Source organism: Pinus tabuliformis, chromosome 5_2 (genome assembly GCF_031772625.1).
Source record: "Pinus tabuliformis cultivar Carrire ecotype Pingquan chromosome 5_2, CPIR1, whole genome shotgun sequence".
NCBI lineage: Eukaryota > Viridiplantae > Streptophyta > Pinopsida > Pinales > Pinaceae > Pinus > Pinus tabuliformis.
Window position 1 is genome coordinate 18573861 of NC_142306.1, and position 14763 is coordinate 18588623.

The following is a 14763-nucleotide window of genomic DNA, read 5'->3' on the forward strand; positions in this document are numbered from 1 at the left end:
GACTGATATATAATTGCATCTATTGGATTTTATGCTTGTATTTGTGTTGTTCTTTGCATGTGCAGGTGTCCAATTACAGAGATCGTGGGGATCGTGACCGGCCGAAGCAAAGGAACGAGAGAGACGTCTCTTCTACGATTATTAGCGTTGGAATCCAAGTAGGTTCTCATCATCCACCTGTAATTTGCAATAAGGAACTTGCATGATAGCATTGTTTGATTGTTGTTAGACCCGGTCTAGGCTAGTAGGGATCGCCTTGGTCCGCAGAGGGGATTTATCTCCACAATAATTCTTTCAACCTGTCATGTCATGTGGTTGCGCTGCATTGCCCACAGCCTACACAACACCACTCCACACCTGAACTTCGAACCTATCTGCATGACTTTCTATTCCGTGGCACATAAAATCTGCCCCTCGGTGTGGTCCATAGTGAGGGTGCATGGCCCGCATGCTGTGCAGCCTGCCTGCCTGGTCGATAACCCGCCTCGCTCTACTTTTCTGCAGTACCAAGTCTGACCCGCCCACTATAATCTACCCACCGGTGCGGCCCTCTTACCTACGTCCTTCTCTTCCTTTTTTTTCGCTAGCTCCTTCCTTCACACTTTTTCTGCAATGTGGAAGTCTGAGTTCAATGTCCCTTCATCGAATGCCATCCTCTTTACTTATATGCATCCCTTCACCCAAGGGCCGTGTCTCTTGGGGATAACAAGGGTCGGCTCCATCAACATGCATGCCTGGCCGACCTGCCACATAACCTCGACACACCCCATTCCAACAAACCGCCACGTCCCTTCATGGGCATCATCACACTCATGGGTTGGCTCCAACAATTAGTTGATTACATCTGTCACCTCACGTCATACACCTTCCCATGTCCTAACTTGTCCACACATGGTCACCTCTTTCATTTGGGCACCCAATAAGGGTCTCCCATGCACCTTTCGCTGGTGACTCACCCATTGTGCACTTATCAAGGGGTATGCACCCTGCCCAACACAGTGTGCCCGCTATGAGTGCGCCCATCACCATCACGCATAATAGAATGTCGAGCTTAGTCTTTGCATATAACCGAACGCTCACCCGAGTCGCATATAACTGAATGCGGGCGCCCATACTATGGGTTTAGTCTTTCGACTCTCTAAGGTGCTCCCGAATCGAATACCTGACACCCCAGGCCCCCCCACCCGTACGTGGTAGAGGTTTCCAGTGCAATGGGACATGGAAACCCTAGATTTCGAACACTTGGGCCGCTGTCATCACGATGGGGCAGGGAAACCCCACTTTGCTCGCACTTGGATGGCTCCTGTCACAACGAGGCATGGAAACCCCAAGTTCCAGTGACAAACTAGGCAAGTGGTTTCCACCTTGCCGCGAAATGGAAACCCTGAGTTTACAAGACTTGGGTGGTTCTTCATCGTTCTGCAACATGCAAACCATGAGTTCAATAAACTTGGGGGATTTTGGTCATGTTGTGACATGGAAACCCAAGTTTCCCGCACTGGGACCGCGTTTTTCACCCGCGTGGGAGATGGAGACCCCAGAGGTTCCTAGAATTAAGCAGTTTCCCTCATGCCCTGAAACAAAAGCCCCCAGGTTCTATGGAATTGGGTGGTTCTCTATCACTCTATGACATGGAAATATGAGTTCCCTGCACCAAGGTCGCGGTTTCTATCGTGGTGGGACATGGAAGACCCCGAGCTTCCCATAATTGGGTGGTTTTCATCATGCCACAGAATGGAAAACCCCGTGTTCTGTAGACTTGGGTGATAATTCCCTATCACGCGATGACATGGAAACCTGAAGTTCCCAAAACATGGGCATTCATTCCCTGTCGTGCGATGACATTGAAACCTAAAGCTCCCTAGACTTGGGTAGTAGTTTTAGCCATGGCGCGAGCAACATGGGAACCCCGCATTTTCCAGATTTGGGTAGCAATTTTTGTCATGACGTGAAATGGAAACCCCATGTGTCCACTGACTTGGGTAGCAGTTTCCATTGTGCCATGAAATGGACACACCGAGTTCCCCGGACTTTGGTGGCTTTCCGTAACCCCATGACATGGAAATCTAAAGTTCCACAAACTCTCAGGAAATTCAGGGTGTACCGCGACATGGAAACCCCAGGTTTCCCAGACTTGGGTGGTTTCCATTGGTGGTTCTGGTTGTGTCGTGACATGGAAACCATGAGTTCCCCATACTTGGGTAGTAGTTTTGAAACACCCCAAGTTCCCCAGACTTGCGAGCTGGTTTGCATCGTCATGGAAACCCCAAGTTCCCCGTGTTGGGGCGTTTTTGAAAACCCCGCATTTATATCATGCCGTAAAATGTGGAAACCCACAGTTCCATTAAGGGCGGGACATGGAAACCCCAAGTTTACCCAGACTTGGGTGCCGCCGGTTTCGACCGTGGCGTGACATGGAAACCCCAAGTTTTCCTAGGCTTGGGTGCCACCGGTTTCGGTCATGGCACGACATGGAAACCCCAAGTTTCCTAGGCTTGGGCACTAGGGCACGACATGGAAACCCCAAGTTTCCCCAGGCTTCGCCTCTGCTAGTTTTGGTCATGGTGCAACATGGAAACCCCAAGTTTCCCCAGGTTTTGGCACCAGGGCACAGCTTGGAAAACCCAAATTTTGGGTGCGACGTGGAAGCCCCAAATTTTAGGTGCCAGGTGGAAGCCTCAAATTTTAGGTGCCAGGTGGAAACCCCAAATTTTGGGAGTGACATGGAAACCCCAAATTTTTTGCGCTGAGCGAAAGCCCCATTTTTCCCATGCTTTGCGCCTTTTTCATCACAATGTGGAAACCCCAAATTTTGGGCATCGAGGCGCGACATGGAAACTCCAAAATTTTGGGCACTGAAGCGTGACATGGAAACCCCAATCTTCCTGAGCTTCAGTGCCTTTTCCATCGCAACATGGAAACCCCAAATTTCCCACCCCCAAGCAATAAAAAATTATCATTTGGAGGAAGATGCAAGGGTGCGAGAGCAGGAGGGATTTCCAGGTTTTTTTGTGACAAGATCAAAGCTCTGAATCAAGGCAACCAAGTGTTGAACCTTAGTGGATCATGGCAGCAAGGCCACTCTGCCACTTACAATACCCTGTCATGTATTTAAGTCGTCTACGAAGGATTCTTCTCAACGACTGTTTGGAATTGAGCTTGAAAGTTGCCCTGATCGAGATGCTTCACAGTCACGACTTGCAAATGACACGGGCTCCTGGGGGCGACAAAGCGATGCCCCTACTGCAGGTTGAGATATAGTTGAAGAGTGACATCCATCACTTCTAGCGTGGATTCTGACTTACACGCATTCAATCATAATCCGACACACGGTAGCTTTGCACCACTGGCTTTTCAACCAAGTACGATGACCAATTGTGTAAATCAATAGTTCCTCTTGTACTAAGTTGAATTACTATTGTGGTGCAGTTCATCAATAGGGTAAAACTAACCTATCTCACGATGGTCTAAACCCATCTCACGTTCCCTATTGGTAGGTGAACAATCAAACACTTGGTGAATTCTGCTTCACAATGATAGGAAGAACCGACATCAAAGGATCAAAAAGCAATGTCGCTATGAACACTTGGCTACCACAAGCCAGTTATCCCTGTGGTAACTTTTCTGACACCTCTAGCTTCAAATTCTGGAAATCTAAAGGATCGATAGGCCATGCTTTCACGGTGTGTATTCGTACTGAAAATCAAAATAAAATGAGATTTTACCATTTTGTTCCACATGAGATTTCTATTCTCGTTGAGCTCCTCTTAGGACACCTGCGTTATCTTTTAATAGATATGTCGCCCCAACCAAACTACCCACCTGATAATGTATTCCAACTAGATTGACCCACCAAAACATGCCTTATGTCCAAAAACAGGGGTAGTGCCCTGCCTCTGCCCCACGGAATAAGTAAAATAACGTTAAAAGAAGTGGTATTCCACTTGCACTGAAAACGGCTCCCGCTTATTCTACACCTCTCAAGTCATTTCACAAAGTTGGACTAGAGTCAAGCTCAACAGGGTCTTCTTTCCCTGTTGATTATGCCAAGCCCATTCCCTTGGTTGTGGTTTCACTAGATAGTAAATAGGGACAGTGGGAATCTCGTTAATCCATTGATGCACATCAATAATTATATGACAAGGCATTTCGCTACCTTAAGAGAGTCATAGTTACTCCTGCCATTTACCTGTGTTTGACTGAATTTCTTCACTTTGAAATTCAAAGCACTGGGAAAAAATCACATTGCGTCAGCATCTGCAGGGACTATCACAATGCTTTGTTTTAATTAAATAGTTGGATTCCCCTTGTCCATACCAGTTCTGATTCAACTGTATGCCTCCTAGGGAAAATCCCCCGGTAGGGGGCATTCTACACCCGTAGCCCAATCGGCACGTGATTGCCTGTCGTCACCATCAGAGCAACTCGGGCAGACTACCGATAGCCCATGAGTTGAGGGCACAGACCCCTAGGCCTAGGCCTCAGAGCCAATCCTTTTATCAAAGTTACGGATCCGTTTTGCCGACTTCCCTTAGCTACATTGTTCTATTGACCATAGGTTGTTCACCTTGGAGACATGATGTAGTTATGAGTACGATCGCAGATGAACGGTACTCGGTCCTCCAGATTTTCAAGGGCTACTGAGGGCACAATGGACACCGCAACATGTTTGGTGCTCTTCTAACTGTTGGACCCTATCTCTGGGTGAACAGATTTTAGGGTGGGCAAGTTGTTAAAAAGAAAAGATAACTCTTCCCAGGGCCCCTTATGATGTCTCCGGTTTCCTAACGTTGCCACCTGCCGCCATGTCCCAGTTTGGGAATATTAACCCAATTCCCTTTCGATGCTTGTGTAGATTGCACCCTTGATACAACGCTTCCCCATCTCTTAGGATTGACTAACCCATGTCCAAGTGTTGTTCACATGGAACCTTTCCCCACTTTAGTCTTCAAAGTTCTCATTTGAATATTTGATACTACCACAGAGATCTACATTGAGGGCTGATCCACCCAAGCTCACACCCGAGGTTTCTCAACGACCCCCGCATCCTCCTACTCATTGGAGCCAAGCAATTACTTCGGTGGTTGAGTATAGGTTGTGTGCTTCAACACCATCCATTTTCGGGGCTAGTTGATTTGAAAGGTAAGTTGTTACACACTCCTTATCAAATTTCAAATTCCATGGCCACTGTCCTACTGTCTTAACCAACCAACACCCTTGTGGGATCTAGGTTAGTGTGCAATTCAGCATTGTAACTCAACTTTCGGTTCACCCCGCATCGCTAGTTCTTCTTACCAAAAATGACCCACTTGGAGCTCTCGATTCCATAGCACGGCTCAATGGACAAGTCGTACCCTCTTACCTATTTAATGTTTGAGAATAGTTCGAGGGCGTGACACCCCCGATGCCTCTAATCATTTTCTTTACCCGATAAAACTTGCGCGTGAGCTCCAGCTATCCTAAGGAAAATTTCAGAGGAAACCAGCTACTAGATGGTTTGATTAGTATTTCACCCTTATACCCAAGTCAGACGAATGATTTGCACGTCAGTATCGCTACGAGCCTCCACCAGAGTTTCCTCTAGCTTCGCCCTACTCAAGCATAGTTCACTATCTTTTGGGTCCCAACAGGTGTACTCACACTCGAGTCCTTTGTGTAAGCTGAAGGTCAGTCGATGATGCACCCCAACAGAGAAGGGATCTCGCCCGTCAGCTTCCTTGCGCCTCACAAGTTTTCAAGCCTACCGACTCGCACACATGTTAGACTTCTTGGTCCATGTTTCAAGATGAGTCGAATGGAAATCTTGCCAACCAACACCATGAGCATGTAGGTACACACGACCCGCCATAAGGGCACGCGCTTCATTCCTTGACCACCACAACAGAAAAATGATAGGCAGTAATCCACCCGCACTTATGACGATGTAGCAGCCCGTGTTGGTTTTCACCTCGAGTTGAGCGGCGGACTAGCCTGAGCCATTCCACATCCGACCAAGACGCATCAACAGCCTCCATCCGCTTCCCTCCTGGCAATTTCAAGCACTCTTTAACTCTCTTTTCAAAGTCCTTTTCATCTTTCCCTCACGATACTTGTCCGCTATTGCACTCTCGCCTGTATTTAGCCTTGGACGGAATTTAGCACCCAATTAGGGCTGCATTTCCAAACAACCCAACTCACCAACAACACCTCATGATGTGGCAGGGTCTCGGCCCAACGGGGCTCTCACCCTCTGAGGTGCCCTCTTCCAAGGGACTTGGCCTAGGTTTTCCACTGAGGACGCTTCTATAAACTACAATTTAGGCGACACTGCCACCCAATTTTCATGCTGGGATCTTCCCAGTTTGCTTGCTGCTACTAGGGTAATCCTTGTAAGTTTCTTTTCCTCCACTTAATTATATGCTTAAACTCATCAGGTGTTCTCACCTGAGCTAAGGTCGCAAAGTTGGAGCTAAATCTGCCCTACCCGATGGGAGGATAAGAGAGAGCAAAGCAAGTTCGAGCAATGCCACACAAAGCCCACATCAGCTAATGCCGACTGCCCATCCAAGGTGACAAGATCAGCACTTCCTAATGCATGCCACGAAACATTTCTTGAGATATTTCAGCCAACCACACTGCATTGGGCACGGACAACTAGCTCCGTTGCTCCCTAACATATTGCAGGGAGCGTGTTTGAATGGGATTCGATGCCTAGACAGACATGCCCTCGATTGAGGCCTCATAAGAAAATTGCATTCAAAAACTTGATGATTCACAAGATTTTGCAATTCACCCTAATTATCTCATTTCGCTACATTGTTCATCATAATAAGATCCGAGATATCCGTTTCTGAGAGTTGTTTCGACGTATTACCAGAAAATCTACCACAACACTAAATAGGGGCATCCCCCACAACAAATGTAAGGCTAAGGGCAAAAAGGAGGAAAGGAAGAAAAATGCATGAAAGAAAGAGAAACAAAGGTGTCTACCCCCCTCACAGGAGGAGGCTCAAACAGAGAACAATCTCCCTGAGCCCCACGCCCTTACAAAAATGGGGGAATGCATGGAACAACAATTGAGAAGGACTAGGGTGGCCACCTCGGGAGCTCACATTGCTTTTAATCCTTCCTGAACACCAGTCCACAATAATTTCCCCTTTTCTCCATAAAGCTACAGACCGAAAGGAAGAAGGGAAGAAAACAAGGTGAAAGAAATAGAGATCAAACATGGCTACAAGCTCACAAGGGGAGGCTCAAACAAAGTACATGACTCCCAAGCCCCGTTCCTTCGAAAAAAGGAGGGAATTGAAGGGGACATTGATCAAGAAGGATTGCGATGGCCAACCCAAGAGCTTTCACTGCGTTTCGTCCTTCCCAAACACCAATCCACAACAATCCCACCTTTTCTCCATAAAGCTAGGGGCCAGAAGGAAGAAGGGAAGAAAAAAACATGAAAGAAAGGGATATCAACCATGGCTACCAGCTCACAAGGGGAGGATTCAAATAGAGAACAAGCTTCCCCAACCCTATGCCTTGGCAAAAAGGGGGGAACTGTAGGGAACGATGATTGAGAAGGACTAGGGTGGCCACCGTGGGAGCTCACATTGTGTTTCATCCTTCCTGAACACCAATCCACAACAATCCCACCTTTCTTCGTAAAGCTGGGGGCCAAAAGGAATAAGGGAAGAAAACAACATGAAAGAAAGAGAGATATCAAATGTGTCTACCGGCTCACAAGGGGAGGCTCAAACAGATAACAAGCTGTCCCAACCTCATGCCTTCACAAAATGGGGGGAACTACAGGGGACGATGATTGAGAAGGACTAGGGTGGCCACCCCCGGAATTCACACTCCTTTTCATCCTTCTTGAACACCAATCCACAACAATCCCACCTTTTCTCCATAAAGTTAGGGTCCGAAAGCAAGAAGGGAAGAAAACAACATGAAAGCAAGAGATATCAAACATGGCTACTAGCTCAGAAGGGGAGGCTCAAACAGAGAACACACTTCCCAAACCCTGTGCCTTCACAAAAATGGGGGAACTGTAGGGGACGATGATTGAGAAAGACTAGGGTGGCCACCCCGAGAACTCGCACTACTTTTCGTCCTTCCCGAACACCAATCCACAACAATCCCACCTATTCTCCATAAAGCTAGGGGCAAAAGGAATAAGGGAAGAAAACAACATGAAAGAAACAAAGATCCCAAGAAAAGAGAGAAGCTCAACAGCACGCCAAGTAGATGTCAACTAACCAAAAATAAATCAAACAAGGCACCCAATCAAAAAGCATCCCACCTCTTCACACCCTCCCACATACATTACGGAACAACACCCTTTCTAGCTTACAACATAACAAAAAACAATCAAACAACCAAGCAAATAAATCACAACCTAAACTTGACCAGTAGAAAAGACAAGGGCCGCGATGAGACTAGTTTCTGGAGAATGTTACTGAGAGGTAAACAACCCCGCAGCCTGGCATAAGGCTTCAAATGACAAATAGACTACTAATAACAAACCCACCCTGCTATTGCACCCCTCTGTGTACAAAACACCCAATATCCTTTCCAGCGAGAAAGTCAATGGGGGTCAAGAATCAAACTCCAAAGAGGAGTTGTCACAGGCCAATGCTCAATGTTGGAGAAAGCCACAGGTGAAAAATAAATTGATGGTGCAAGGCCACTAAAGAGAGGGATGACTGCAAAGTGCACACCACGAAACAAAGAAATGACCAAGTCCCACAAAAAGCCAAAAATCTAAAGGGAGGAACATTGTCACCCTCATGCCCATTGGCGGGGAAAATTGCAATCTCGATGGAGCTCAAACCGAGGGAGAAGTTTTTTATTACCTGGACACCCAACCCTTCTGTGAGGGCATATCGAGGAATGGTCGGGAGCACTAGAGTGGCCAGCCCAATGGGTTGAACCACTCTTCATCCATCCCAGACTGACCCCACACTGACAATTTCCCCTCACAGAAGGATTGAGCTACTAGGCACGTGCACAACCACTCCCTTGACCTAAACACTAGCAAAAAAGCTCACCCAAGCAACACATCAACCACCGCCACCTTTTCGAGAGAACCAAATATGGAAGCCCGTACCCTTGGCCCATGCCTTCCAACAAACAAAATACCAAGCACCGCCGCTATGAATGAGTCTAAATTTATCCATCGTATTTCCCAAGCACCTTAACTGCAGCAACCATGCCTGGTAGAACAGATCATCTGAAGGGCTCCCAAGAAACAAGATTCCAAACCCCATATAGAAATACATTGGGGGAAAGAAGAACAAAGGATGGGTGGGACAAGAACAAGCATGGCTTGCAAGCACAGACACGAAAAAACAAGTGTTACCTCAAGACAAGCAACCAACAATGTTCCCACCAAACACCAAACCCGCTCCCCTAGAGACACACCACACAATCCCACATTGCAATCAAAACCCAACCAACCCAAACCAAAAAAGAAAACCCCTGCTATTAATGATCCTACCGTAGGTTCACCTATGGTAACCTTGTTACGACTTCTCCTTCCTCTAAATGATAAGGTTTAATGAACTTTCCATGACATCGACGGTAGTGAACCACCATTGTCGACACAATCTGGACACTTCACTGGATCATTCAATTAGTAGGAGAGTGGGGGGTTGTGTACAAAGGGCAGCGACGTAGTCAACACAAGTTGATGACATGCGCTTACTAGGAATTGCTTGTTGAAGACCAATAATCGCAATGGTCTATCCACATCATGATGCAATTTGAGAAGATTTCCTGATCCTCTCAAACCAGGAAGAAAATATCATTAGTTGCATCAGTGTAGCACGCGTGTAGCCCAAAACATCTAAGGGCATCACAGACCTATTATTGCCTCAAAATTCCATGGCCTAAATGGCCATAGTCCCTCTAAGAAGCTGGCTATGAAGGGGAACCTCCGCGTAGATAGTTAGTAATATGAGGTCTCGTTCATTATCAGAATTAGCCAGACAAATTTCTCCACCAACTAAGAACAACCATGCACCACCACCCATAGAATCAAGAAAGAGCTCTCAATTTTTCAATCCTTACTATGTCTGGACTTAGTAAGTTTCCCTGTGTTGAGTCAAATTAAGCAACAGGATCCACTCCTGGTGGTGCCCTTCCATCAATTCCTTTAAGTTTCAGCCTTGCGACCATACTCCCCCCGGAACCCAAACACTCTGATTTCTCAGAAGGTGCTGGCGGAGTCCTTAGAGGAAAATCCATTGATCCCTAGTCAACATCATTTATGGTTGAGACTAGGATGGCATCTGATCATATTTGAGCCCCCAACTTTTGTTCTTGAGTAATGAAAACATCCTTGGAAAATTATTTTGCAGTGGTCCATCTTTCATAAATCCAATAATTTCACCTCTGAAAATGAAATACGGATGCCCCCGAAAGTCCCTATTAATCATTACTCTGGTCCCGAAGGCCAACACAATAGTATCAAACTCCTATCACATTATTCCATGCTAATGTATTCAGAGCATAGGCTTGCTTTGAGCACTCTAATTTTTTCAAAGTAACAACGTCAAAGCCATGACCCAACCAATTAAGGCCAGGAGCATGCTGCTGAGAAAAGGGATGGAAGGGCAGGTGCATACTGAGTAGGCGAACCAACCTTTACGACCCAAGATCCAACTACGAGCTTTTTAACCGCAACAACTTAAATATATGCTATTGGAGCTCGAATTACTATGGTTGTTGGCACCAGACTTGCCCTCCAATGGATCGTCGTTAAGGGATTTAGATTGTACTCATTCCAATTACTAGACTTGATGAGCCTATTATTGTTATTTATTGTCACCACCTCCCCATGTCAGGATTGGGTAATTTGCATGCCTGTTTCCTTACTTGGATGTGGTAGCCATTTCTCAAGCTCCCTCTCCAGAATCGAACCCTAATTCTTTGTAACCTATCACCACCATGGTAGGCCTCTATCCTACCATCGAAAGTTTATAGGGAAGAAATTTGAATGAAGCATCGCCAGCATAAGGGCTGTGCGATCCATTGAGTTATCATGATTCACTTGAGAAGCAGGCAAGCCCACACTGGCCTTTTATCTAAAAAATTCATCCCTTCCAAAGGGTCAGGACTTGTTGCACGTATTAGCTCTAGAATTACTATGGTTATCCAAGTAGTATGGTACCATAGAAAAACTATAATTGATTTAACGAGCCATCTGTAGTTTCACAGTCTGAATTAGTTCATACTTAGACATGCATGGCTTAATCTTTGAGACAAGCATATGACTATTGGCAGGATCAACCAGGTAGCACCCTCCCACTTCAAAGGGAATTCCATGGCACTCTCTTACCAAGAGCCAACTTGAACACCCATCAAGTCAAAGAGATAACAAAATATCATGTAAAACATTTATGCCTTGCACCTCTTGCATCCCAAGAAGGAATCACATGCAACATGCCAAGGAAATGGCGAACAAATGGGTAGACCTGCCGAATGACAATGCACCAAGGCCACTTTGGAGTTTGCAACCATGCCCCAACCAACAAGAAAACGAGCTATCACTCACCCACTCCCTTAGAAATGCCTCCAAAAGCCTCCATGCCTCGCACTGAGGCCACCTAGGAGTTCACCTGGACAACAACAATAGTGGACCTCGATCTCCCAATTACCTGCAGTAGCCTCGATGCAAAGGAAATAAATGGAGAATGACCAACCACGCAACCTCTATATTATAAATGAGCCCCAACCCTCCCCGCCCCACACCGAGGCCACCTAGGAATCCACCCGGACAACAGCAATGATGGACCTCGATCTCTCGATTGCCTGCAATAGCCTCGATGTGAAGGAAAAGGAAGGAAATAAAAAGAGGACGACCGACTGCAAATCCTATCATAAAGAGGCCATACAAACCTCCCTGCCCCACACCAATGCCACCTAGGAGTCCACTTGAACAGTAGCAATAGTGGACCTTGATAAGATGATCACCTATGGTAGACTCGACACAAAGGAAAGGGAAGGAAATAATACAAGACAAACTGAGCCTGCAACCTCCCTTAGAAATTCCCCCTAACCCTCCCCTTCCCACACAAAGCCACCTACAAGTCCACCCAAATTGTAGCAATGATGGACCTCGATCGCATGGTCACCTGTTGCAGCCTCAATGCAAAGGAAATGGAAGGAAATAAAACAAGACCAATCGAGCCCACAACCACTCTTATAAATGTCCCCTGACCCTCCCCACCCCACATCGAGGCCACCTAAGAGTCCACCCGGACAACAACAACAGTGGACCTCAATCACTTGACCGCTTGCGGTAACCACGATGTGAAGGTAAAGGAAGGAAATAAATGCAAATCAAGAGGCTTGCTACATAATACAAGAACATATCCAAATAGGAGGAGGGATTGGGCAGCTCCACACCCCACGCACCCTACGTACAGGAAACCTAGGAGATTTCCCACAACTTTACCAACTAGACAATGAATAATTTTCACCTACGGCCACCTCCACATAGAGGAGGGAGGTCAAAGCATTCCACCTCAAAATCCTTGTTCCAGATAGCCCCCACCATTGATGTAGAAAGCCTCCTCCCCATTGGACCACGAGCGCATACAAAATTGAAACAAAAAATGCCCATAAACGTTGTGACTTAACATTTCCAACCGCAAAAGATTGCCACGCATGCGGATGCAAGGAAAAATCCAACCAATCGATCAAACATATGGACCAACACATCTATAAAAACCTCAAAACCAATGCAACCACAGACAGTCTGCACTTTGAAAGGAATGCCAACCCTTAACTTTACAATAAGGAGAACAATGCCTCACATCCCCTGACGGAAAAAGCAAGCAAGAGGGAGGGTAGGTGGTTTACAATCAAAACCCTCCAACATTCCTCTTAACTGTATGCATCTCAATAGACAATGCCAACATAGAAAGTGTTATCACAAAATCACTACTGAGGGCTGCAACCAAGCAAGATTTCATGTAACTCTTTCAACCAGACTTTAGACCAAAGATTAGCCTCTTTGGTCAGAGAGGGCTCTCTCACAAATTCTTGATAAAAATCCTTCACTACAATAGATGGCTAACTCTTTACTCATTCATGAAAACAAAAGATGGTTGGATACATATCAAACTAGTCCTCATTGGGCTATGGAGTCTCATACACTAAGTAAACAAGAAAAACATAGTCATTTCATGGAAGTCAAGGCTCTTTGCATTAAATGTTCAAACATACTCCATAAAAACCACAGCTTGCCAAACACACAGGAAGTCAGAGCATAAGATATGAATTCTGAGTGATTGTGCTATAACAAGGCTGTAAAAGAACATATAATATAAAACACCACCATTATATTTGAACACAATAATCCATCGAGAATCTTGAGAAGAAATCAACACTGTTTTACTATTACTGTAACAAGTCTTACAATGGCCCAAATAACTCTGTTTTTGTATATAATGTCCAACCTTTTTTACATCAGAGTCATTTCTATATATAGAAAACCAAAATACTACTACCTAAGACTCCTCAACAAGCATGAAGGGAGCTCGGAATTCTATCATTAATTATCTTATCTATATCTTAAACAAACTAATTAATTACAAAGGTATTGTGCTGCGAAAACAGAGGGTTCCATTCCCATTGAAACTTCAAGTCTATCTCCTCGTGTGCATTGATGCGTTCTTGGAATTTGACACCTGTAGCACTTCAATAATAGCCAAGCCAAGCTGGAAGAACATTCACTGAATGAGCAGCTTCGGATGCCTGATATATGGATGGTTCATCAACTGATAAGAATCTATGCCCTATGTTCACGGTCTCTGCCTCCCATTAGTGTTCATGCATTTAAGATTATGCTTCAAGCCATTTAATCCTCTAATAGTCACGTATGATGGAAGAAACCTTATGATCTGGCCATCTCATAAACTGAACAGGTGTACCACTCAACACCTCGGCAACCCTACCAGAACCCTAAAAATTCGGATATAAAGTGAAAACTTTAACAAAAGACAAAATTTCACCTTTTCCTTAAATACTTACACCTGGCACCTTTTTAAACATCTGAATGGCTTTATATAATCTCCATGCTAGCCTCGAGTCATCCCTTTAAGATTCGCTGACCTCAGCATCAATCTCAAATTTTTCATATAAACAGTCATCTACAGCAGTTTCGTAGCGCGCTACGAAACTGCTGTAGGTAATCAAAATTAAGCATATGAACCTTAAAGCAACAATAACTTAACTCTGTGATCTCTTCAGCTATTTTACACAGGTGTAAGGACTTCAAAAAGTTTCAAAAAGTTTCAAAATGATGACAGCCAAAATTTACCAAAATTTGGAAGACAAATTTCCCCTTGGATCAATTAGCTAGTTTGCCTAGCTTCCTTTTCAAGCTGCTAACTTCTTCCTTTAACACCTTGTTTTCTGCTCTTAAGCTTGTATTCATTTGTTTCATGATTTTTGCCTGCTTCAGAGCTGGCACTGTCCACACATATGCATCAGATACTGAATCAGTTTGGCTAATCAAACTTGTTCTGCCTTTCATTACAGCCTTTTTATAATTTGTATATCTTACTGCCCTTTCCTTAGAAACATTTTTAATCTGAGGTATTTCTTCCTTTGTTGCTCCAGCTTGTTTCTTGATAGCAATAACGTTTCCACTTTGACTGATAATAACCTTATTATTCTTGTTCTTGTTTTTGGCTGCTTGAACTATTTCGGTGAAAACCTCAAGTACCTCTGTCCTAGGCACTTCTAATGGTGCCTTCTCTTTCTGCGCTTTCTCCACTT

General features: G+C 45.2%; 1 non-coding gene and 2 pseudogenes across 1 annotated transcript; all 3 read right to left on the reverse strand.

Moving 5' to 3' along the window:
* Positions 1-3028: 3028 nt before the first annotated feature.
* On the reverse strand, positions 3029-6437 carry LOC149157292 (25S ribosomal RNA). The gene has a single exon (XR_016262118.1). It is a non-coding gene; the product is annotated as a 25S ribosomal RNA (ribosomal RNA).
* A 247-nt stretch (positions 6438-6684) lies between these two features.
* Positions 6685-6838, reverse strand: LOC149157293 (5.8S ribosomal RNA; annotated as a pseudogene).
* A 2622-nt stretch (positions 6839-9460) lies between these two features.
* LOC149157294 (18S ribosomal RNA) lies at positions 9461-11272 on the reverse strand (annotated as a pseudogene).
* Between the last annotated feature and the right edge of the window lie 3491 nt (positions 11273-14763).